The sequence below is a fragment of the Phodopus roborovskii genome, unplaced genomic scaffold (assembly GCF_943737965.1).
Source record: "Phodopus roborovskii unplaced genomic scaffold, PHOROB, whole genome shotgun sequence".
In the NCBI taxonomy this organism is placed as follows: domain Eukaryota; kingdom Metazoa; phylum Chordata; class Mammalia; order Rodentia; family Cricetidae; genus Phodopus; species Phodopus roborovskii.
This window is the reverse complement of record NW_026125938.1, coordinates 415,236-425,388: the sequence shown is the minus strand read 5'-3', so window position 1 is coordinate 425,388 and position 10,153 is coordinate 415,236. Positions and strand designations below refer to the sequence as shown.

Sequence of the window (10,153 nt, the reverse complement as noted above, 5' to 3'; positions counted from 1 at the left end):
AAGTTGCTTTTTGCCATGCTATTTCATAATAGCATCAGTAATCCTCAATAAGACAACATGGAACTGTCTCCAAACTGAAAACAGCATAGGATGCAGGTCAACGCTTAACAAAAAAATATGGTGATGACTCCTTATCTGCTTTGGACAATAACACAATAAAACTAGGAGTCAACACCCAAAGAAATTAGAAAATACTTGGAGACTGAGTGGTACATTTTGAATAAACTTGGGCGATCCAAAAAAATCAGAGAAAAAACTGAAAAATTCCTGAAACAAATAAATATCAAAGCATAGGCATCCTATCAGAATTCCTGGGCATCAGTCAAGGTCATGTCTTAAAGGAAAGTTCATAGTAATAAATACCCATATTAAAATTTTATGTTAACAAATCACTTAATATTGTATCTTAAAAACCATAAACACAATAGATGACAAAAATTTTGTGTAAGAAGTTAATGAATTTGAGATGAAAAACAATACAAAAATAAAGAGATTTGGTTCATTCAAAAATAATAAGATATGTGGTGATATATTATTTCTGATTTAATAATACTTGCCTGAATCATCAGAATGAAATTGGACAGTGGTGGCACATACCTTTAATCCCAGCAATCAGGAGACAGAGGCAGATGGATCTTTAAGTGCAAGGTCACCTAGGGCTACATGAGACTGAGTCAGAGTAAAAGAGAAGCAGACGTCACATATTTCATCCAAATATAGAGAAGATGCAAAGGGTCTCATATGAGATTCATTTTCCAGTCATAGGGAAGACTGGACTCCATTTCACCCTTGGTAGATGTAAGAGCTACTGGCTGGCTGCTTTTCAATTAATGATCTTCGGCTTGAACCCCCAAATCTATCTCTGAGTTTTTATTGTTTGTCATACAAATATAGACAAAACCCTATTTAATATGACAAAATTAGAAAAGAATGAAAATGCATAAAGTTGGAGATCAAAATTGTATTTTTACAATTGAGTTCAGTGAAAATTAAAACGTCACTAGAAACTACCACAAAAACTTAAAAAGGAGGTCTCATACCAGTTCTTCTTAACTTGCTCCAACAAAACAAAACAAAACAAAAAAACCCAAAAATATCCATGGGATGTGAGACATACTTCCACATTCATTCTATGAAGCCAATATCATCTTGATACCAAACCCATGTAAAGACACTACAATAAAAGTCAGCGTCAGGCAATTGGTTTTTGTCTTTGGGTTTTTTTTTTTAAATTAACATAGCTACAAACCTTCTCAACAAAAAATGAATTCAGGAATACATTAATAAGATTATACATTATGACCAAATGACCTCTTCATCCTAGAAACACAAGGTTGGTTCAGCACATGCAAATCAATAAACTCAAAGACAAGAAATATATAATTATTTCACTCAACACTAAAGAAGCATGTAACAAAGTAAAACATGTTCTCATGTTCTGGAGACTTTAGAAATAGATAAAATACAACTAAATAAATAAATTCTATATGCAACAGTCCATAGCAAACAATATTTTTATTAGAAAAAGCATGAGAACATTTCCTTTAAATTAGAAATGAGATAATAATGTTCACTCCCCCTCTCTTCTTTGATATAGTAGACAATGAATTGTCTAAACAAATGAGACCAAAAAAAGAGACATAAAAAGGATAATGATAGAATGGGAAGAAGCCAAATTATTCCTATTTCAATATGACATTATTCTTTATTGGAAGACCCTAGCATGTAGTAAGCTGCACTATAAAAAAATTAATACAAAAGTAGCCTTAGTTTATGCTAATAAGCTATTCTCTATAAAAGAAAGTAAGAAAATATTCCATCCAATATAATTCTCCCCAAATGAAATATTTCAGAATATTTCTAACTAAAAATAAATTAAGATTTCTACACAGAAAACTTTAAGGTATTGAAAAAAGGAAATCATATAAGAAACTAGACGATGGAAAATATTCTATGTTTCTGGATATGTAATACTAATATTGTGGAAATTCTGTCTTACCAAAATCAATATATAGAATCAATGCAATACTATCAAACTCCCTGTCATATTTTACAGGTTTAGTAAACTAATATAATTATTCATATGAAATCATAAAAGATAATGTATAGCCAAATAATCCCAGTGATTAAGAACAGTGTTGGAGATAATACAATATGCAACATCAAATAACATAATAGTAATAAAGACTTCCCAGTAACAGTATGAAAACAAGTAGACAAAATGAATAAAATAGTGGACCTGGAAATAAAATAGCAATTTTAAAAATGGTTGAAAAAACATATTTTGGGTAACTTTAGCCTATTCAACAACTTATGCTGACAAAAACTGGGTTACTACCTGTGGAATAGTGAAATTAAATTTATATATTTCACATTGTATAAAAATGAAATAAAAATGGATCCAAGACCTTAATTTTAAACCAGAAACTCTGAAGCTTTAAGTAAGTACCTTCAAGGATACCCTTCACGATGCTGAGGTAGGCAAATGCTTTTAAAATAGATCAACAAAAGAGGAAATAACCTCCAATATCAACATATGGTTCTACATGAAAACACAGGTCTCTGTACAGCAAAAGAAACAATCAGTAGAGTAAATAGATAACCCACAGAATGGTAGAAAATCTTTAACAGGCATACTTCAGACAAGGGTCTAATACCCCTAATTTAAAAAGAATTACAGAAATTAAATCTCATTGGAATAAAACATATTACAATTAACAAATAACCAAAAAAATACAAATAGTCAAAACATGTGTGTTCAATATCCCTGTCTATCAAAAATGCAAAAATGCTTTGAAACATCATCTCATTGTATAATGTGAAGAAATGTATGTCTTATTCTCTGTCAGTGGGGGTGCAAATAATATAGCCATTGTGGAAATAAGTTTGAATGTTTCCCAAAAAATAAAAAAAAAAATGGAACTACCATATCGATGTGGGATGTCCTTCTGTATTCTGTGAATATAAGTTTCTCTTATTGATTTATGAGTAGATTCTGATTGGCCAATAGCTAGGTAGGAAGTGTAGGCAAGGCTACCAGAATAGGAGAATGTTGGAAATAGGAAGACAGAGAGGGGCTGCCAAAAAGATGTCATGTAGCTGCGGAAGGAGAAACATGCTGCAGCATTACAGGTAAGCCACAGACTCCTGACAATACACTGTTTAATAGAAATGGGTTAATAATTAAGGGAGAGCTAGGAAATAAGGAGCCTGAAATATTTGCTAAACTGTTTGTAATTAATGTAAGCCTCAGTGTGTTTATTTGGGTCCAGACTGCTGCAGGATTAGGCAGAACATAAACTCAATCTTCATCATATGAGCCAGCTAATTCTCTCCTGGTCATATACACAGAGAACTCCATACCCTACCATAAAGATATTTGCATGCTCCATGATCTTTGATGCTTTAGTCACTATATCAAATAATTTTAATCAACCTTGTTGTTTATCTGTAGATAATTAGATAAAAATAATTTGACATATATCATCTCCATGTCTATTTCCATATCTATGACTGTAACTTACCTTTAAAGAAGAATGGAGTTTAAAATTATTCATGAAAATTGGTGGGATTAAACCATCTCAGAAAAATGGAAATGTGTATTCTCTCTCATATTAAGAATCTAGACTAACTGAATCTGTTTAATTAAGGTATCTGATATTTTTATTTATTTGCAAATTTTTTCACATTAAAATTCAGAAAATTAAGACAAAATAAAATGGTGAAGTTTCTAACAAGAGATTAAAAAAAAAAAACACATGCTATGTAGATCCATTCAATGCTCCCTAGAATACTAATTCTTGGAGTACTTATATTACAAGAAGCCATCCAAGAACATGGAAACAACCATCTCAGAGGATGTTCAAATCTAGTTTCCTAATTAGGGCCTGTCCATACTAGCTAGTCTAGAAAACCCCAGCTGATATGTCAAAGGTGTATTCTCAAAAATATAACCTCATCAGTAGAGAAAATTAGAGCCAGACTAAAAGTTTTTCTGCACTGTCCTTAACAACATGTAACTTTGGGGGAGGCAGGAGATTTGAGTGTTTAGAAGAAATTACAAATGAACTTCTGATGTGTTTAGTAACATTCTATTTATTGACTTTTGAACTATCATGTAATTACAAACATTGTTGGTTTAGAAAGTTGATCAGATTACACATGTAAGTAAATCAAGAATCTTATAGTTTTCTTTTGTCTGATATTACAGTGTTTATCACAGTCCATGGACCTGGCATTCCAACAGGTTTTAGAGTAAGCATTCTTCTCATTGAAAGTAAAAATTTAGGAAATTCGAAAGCTGTTGAGATGGCTCAGTAGTTAAAAACAATTCCTGCTCTTGCAGAAGACACAGGTTCAGTTTCCAGTAGCCACATGTTGACTTCCAGGTGTTTGTAACCGCAATTCCAGGGGCTTGGGCAACGTCTTCTGACAAACATATATGCAGGTAAAAATTTAATACACATAAATTTAAAAAATCCTTTACAAAAATTCTACAAATTAAGAGAAAACAGAGTTTTCTTTCATGGAAAAGAGACTAAATACTATATGGAAAGTGTGGAAAGACACAGAGAAGGGGGTCACTAAAGCAGCATATGTCATAGATCTACAGTCTATCTCCCATCTCCGACATAATTACTTAAAGACAGTCACTCTGCCTATTTATCTCTTGTACCCTCAATACTCATAAGAGTGATGAACACATTAGAGGTCCTCAAAAGCATTGCTGACTGGTTTAGATACTTAAATTTTCTTGTCAGCTTATATAGGGAGAGGATGTTCATTAAACCAGGAATAAAATGAGAGTTAAATAATGTTTGGCAAGGGAATAAAAACATAAAAACAATTCCCTCCTCCAAAGGTTAAACTTAAAAAAAAAAGTATGTTAGTTTCCTGTGAGTTTTGCAACAACGTCAAGCTAGATCTAGGCTAGGAAATCAGAAATTTATTATCTCACAACTCTGGAGACCAGAATTCTAAAATCAAGGTTTTGACACACACTGCTGGCTTTTCCTGGGTTCTCAGAGAGAAAACCTTTCCATGGCTCTCTGCTAGTTTCTTCATGTTTACAGCAATCCTAGGCCAACTTTGGCTTTTGAGTCACCACTTCAGTTTCTACCTATGCCTCCACACACATAGCTTCTGCTCTGGGTTTGGGTCTACAACTCTCCCATGATGATGTCATCTTGAGGCAATTACCTTCCCATATATAAAAGCCCCTTTCCTGGAAAAGTTAAATTCACAGATTTTAGCATGAAGACAAGGAAAAACAAATGTTAGATTATCTGAACCCATCTGCTATAGTGTATGCTCAGAAATTGTGATCCATTTCACCTACAACTCAGATGAGTCCCCAAACAAGAAAAGACATCCAGAATAATCAGAACATTGCAGAAGCCACTGAGCCAAGCCTCTGTCACCAGATGTCCTGACTACAGATAACTCCACTTCAACAACTAAGTAGAAGCTCTATGAGAAAACAAAAACAAAAACATGTCCCCAGGTGACAATGTGTCTTCAAACATAGGACCTGGCATATAACATGCATGCAACTACTATTTTTTAAACTTATTTCACCTAAGGAATTCCATCACTTCCCTTGCTGGTTTAAGCATGTCCTACCATTTACTCAATAGAGAACTCACCATATCTTTATGATGTAACCTGAGATCCAGTGAAGTGGAAATAGAGTATAGGTATACTTTATAACTTTTTATGAGATAAGACAAATTCCAGGAGATTCCTGCTACTAGAAGGAATCCTTAGGTTATCGTATCACTGAAAAATAACAAAAGTGAAAGAACACCCAAAATAATTTTTAGCACATTTACATTGTCCTCACAGATAGCTCAAGGTGCCTGTCACCAAGGAACCAGTTTAAGCAAGTTCATAAGTATCAGAATATTTTTTATGCATTTGAATCCATAATAAGGAGTTAATAGATTTTCTAGACTCATATAGACTTTCTATGCTGAAACAGAATGGGGAATGATAAAAAAAAAAAACTAGTTCTTCCAGCTTAGTCCAAAAACATAGTTTTCTAAAAATTACAATCACATGTAATGGTAATGCCCAAACATTTTACTTGGAAGTGAAGATTCTTTGAGGTCACCAAAGAAAGAGGTGATAGACAACTCAGATGGCTATTAATGGCCTCTGCTTCCTGTAGCTCCTATAAATCTAATCCTTTTTGTGTATGTAATCTGTGCCTAGTAACTTGATTTGAACAAAGTAAATGTGATAGGCTATTAGAGCTACAATTAGTTTACAAATTAGATTACTCTTCATTCTATCTTATGTGTGCTCTCTCCTGCTGTTTCTTGTTTTCTACAACCAGATGTCATTTTGTAAACTATCTAATAAGGAAGTCCAAATAGGAGAGAACTAACTGAAGGAGACTGATGGCCAAAAGACATTGAAAAACTGATCCCTAACAACATCAGTGTGAGTGGGATTGAAAATATCTTTCCTTGTTCAAGCCTTGAGGTATTCACAATGCTAGATGACTGCAGATTTGTAATCATCCTTAAGATCATAACACTTAGCTAAGATTTACTTGGGCCCCCATTCCATGAAAACTGTGAGATAATAAATTTTGTTTAAAGGAGATAAATTTTTTAAAAAGGATAGGTAATTTAAAAAGAGTGGCCTGATCCTTACTGAATGTGTCATTTCTTGAGTAGGACAGGGTAACCAACTGATAGAATTTGCATTCAACAAACAAGGTCACCTTTGAATTTATGCTTCAAGGAATTATGGTGTTGCTTATTCTTCTAAGTGTTGGCATCTGCAACAAACTGTCAGTAGTTTCCTGTATGCTGTAAAAATGTTATTTTTGAAGCCAAATTTCTAAAGCCTTGTTATATAACCTCATAGTGGAAATCAATAACCAAAGTAGGAGGTGACATACCAATACAGAACATCGCAATTTTTAGGAAATCCCACAACAATCACAAGATTAGCATAATGCCAATTCTTCCAAAACTCTCTATGGTGTTTAATTCTGACTACAAGGGCAGAAATTTCAAGTTCAAAAAAACTGAGAAGAATCTATCATTCATATACCTGTGTAAGATAAAAAAAATATGTTGGGAATAGGCCTAGCTCTGGTGTGTTCAATAAGTGTTCTTTTCCCCCATATCTGTGCCAACATTTGTCACCTTTCTCATCTTTGTTTTCATAACTTAGCCAACAGTTAAGTTGGAACCACAGTCACTTTAATTTCCATTTTCCTGATAGCTAAAATCATTCAACAGTAAGAATAATATTTCTAAACCATGTTTACTTCTTTCAAGGACTATCTGATCTATTACATGCTCCAAATTTAATTTACTGGTTTGATTTCATATTTTATTAGATTTATTTATCTTTTAGTTCTTTGTACATTATATACACTAACCTTCTCTATAATGTTGTCATAGCTTATTTTACTATTTCTGTGATAAAGGTTAATACCAAAAGTATCATGAGAAGGAAAAAAACTTATTTCATCACACAAGTTACAATCTTTCCCTGAGAGAAGCTCTGACAGAAACATGAAGACAGGAACTAAAGTGGAGACAGAAAATGAAGCAGAGATCATTGTGGAACACTGCCTACTCCTTAGTTTGCTCAGCCACTTTGCTTATACAATCCAGGACCACTTGCCAAAATTGGGATCTCTAACACTAGTCACTAATCAAGAAAATTCCTCCACAGGCTTACTTACAAATCAGTCTGATCGAGGCATTTTCTCCTCTAAAGTCAATGTCACAACAGAAAACAGACTAGAATAGTTTTATATTCAACACTTTGCTGAACATGTGTATTAGCTATAGCAGTTTTCTTTTAGAATACTACGGGCTTAAAACATCTTAACTCTTTAGACATACTCTCCAATTAAGGCAGACAGTTGAGAAAGAATATGTTAAGATTATAGAGAGTGATTTCAATTATTGTAGGTATCCAAAGGAAAACAGTTTCCTTCCCAAGCATTGGTGGTTTTATTTTATTTTAAATACCTGTAGCTATGCTCCCTTGAGCTATTTCTTCTAATAATTTATGGGAGAAGTTAATTAATGACATGATAATAAATTTAGCATAGTGTATTCTTATTTAATTTGAATTAATCCTTTGATATAATAGGATAATTTAACTTGTCTCTTCATTTTGTTTTTTATTAGGCTTGGGTTAAATAAAAAGACATACATTTAAGGATAAGAAGCAAATGTACTGGATAAGAAGCAATTGCACTGGATGTTGGTTTCTAATAAACCTTAAAAAAGCCAAAAAGGAAATATTTATGCTGCAAAGAGAATAAAACTCATTATTCTGCTTGGGGAAACTTTATGTAACTGAAATCTGCTATAACAAAACACAAGCAATAATCTCACATTTTTCATGGTTTTGTAAGAATTTTGAACTCAGGGAAATTTTTTATAGCTTAGTTTATGTTTCATTTTGCTTTGTTTTATCTACCACTGAAATATTAAATGATAATTTCAAAACAACTTATTAATTATATTTCATTTATTATTTCTAAAAGTAATATTTAAAAACCATAAAAGCTCAGATTTTGTAGTGAGTACCTGTAATCCAAGCATTTGGGAAGTGCAGGCAGAATGATCAGGAATTGAAGGTCATCTTTGGGTACATAATATCTTTGAAAAAAGCCTGGGATATTATTGTAAGACCTCATTTCAAAGAAGAGAGATGGAGTAAAGAAAAACTATAAGATAGAAAATTAAAATTTGGACAGAATTATATGCTTTTAGGTATATTTTAATTTTACACTTAGACCTTGGACTCATAGCTGAATTTAGTTTGTCGTTTTATGCTTTTTTAAATAAATCTCCCAATTTTAGTAATCTTTTTTACCCTTTTTACCCAGTTCTCATGCTTATAATGATAATTCTCTAGGTATTCAAGGGTAATGTCCTGCTCTTCACTCCTTCCTTGAAAGTAAATTCTGTTTAAGCATTTCTCTGGAGTAGCTCGAAGATAAATTATTCCATCCAGTTCAAGGCTTTGGCCAAACTGGCTATTCATCCAGTCATGCCAGTCCTGATATATTGTCCACTCAGTTTCATTCATGCAGTCAGATTCATACAAATTAGATGCAAAAATATAATTGTCACTGTACATAGATCTTTCAAAAAATAATACAGGTTTCTCTGCATCTTTGAGCTTGACATTGAGAGAGGCAAGCTGAGCTCAGATCCGACTAAGACAGGTGTATGATTGGAAGGTAAAAGACCACAGCTCGGGTTTCTCGTCCATCATTTGAAGAACATTCCCACCACGTTTCTGAGACGTCAATTCCTCAAATTCATCTTGAGTACTTTGAACATTGCACCACCTGGCAACAGGTTCAGGAACCACTTCCCAATCCTCACAGACTTGTTTCAGGATATTCACAAACGTTGACTTCCCAGCAGCGATGTTCCCCTCGATGGCGATCTTCTTGTTGCGTCCCCTCGGAGCTGGTGGAGGGAGAAGGGCAGAACCTCTTGGGTGGGGTGGCCATGCCCGCTGGCGTCAGCGTAGGCGCGGGACCTGCAGAACGGTGAAGGCACTGAGAGCTGGGGCTGCAGCATCATTGACTCTCCCGCCAGCAGGTTGCCCTTGTATTTGGGGCATAGATGTTCAGAATTGAGACTTCGTAGTAATGAATTTTTCCTGTGATGACTATGAAATGACCTTCTTCATCTCTTTTGGTTGATTTTAGTTTGAAGTCTAGTTTGTAACATATTAGAGAAGCTACAGCAGCTTGTTTCTTAGGTCCATTTGACTGGATATTCTTTTCCTAACCCTTTCCTCTGAGGCAACATCTTTCTTTGAATTTGGGATAAGTTTTATATATGCAGAGGAAGGATGGATTCTATCTTTGTATCCATTCTGTCAGCCTGTGTTGCTTTATAGACAAGGTAAGACTATTAATATGAAGGAAGTTAAGGACAATTGATTGTTAAATCTTGTTTGTTGTGTAAATTCTTGCTAGTGGTGGTATTGTGTGTAGATTTACTCTGCTTTCCCTTTTGGCTTTTGGTTAAGTGAGTTTATCAATTGCCTACAATTTTGTGAGTGGAGTTTTCCTTCCAGTATTTTCTGTAGGGATGGATTAGTGGATATGTGTTGTTTTTAATCTTGTTTTGTCATGTAATATTTTGTTTTT

The 10,153-nt window shown here is 33.8% G+C and overlaps 1 pseudogene; it reads right to left on the bottom strand.

The window, feature by feature from the left end:
* Positions 1–8,820: 8,820 nt before the first annotated feature.
* LOC127218047 (deoxycytidine kinase-like) lies at positions 8,821–9,505 on the bottom strand (annotated as a pseudogene).
* Positions 9,506–10,153: the final 648 nt, after the last annotated feature.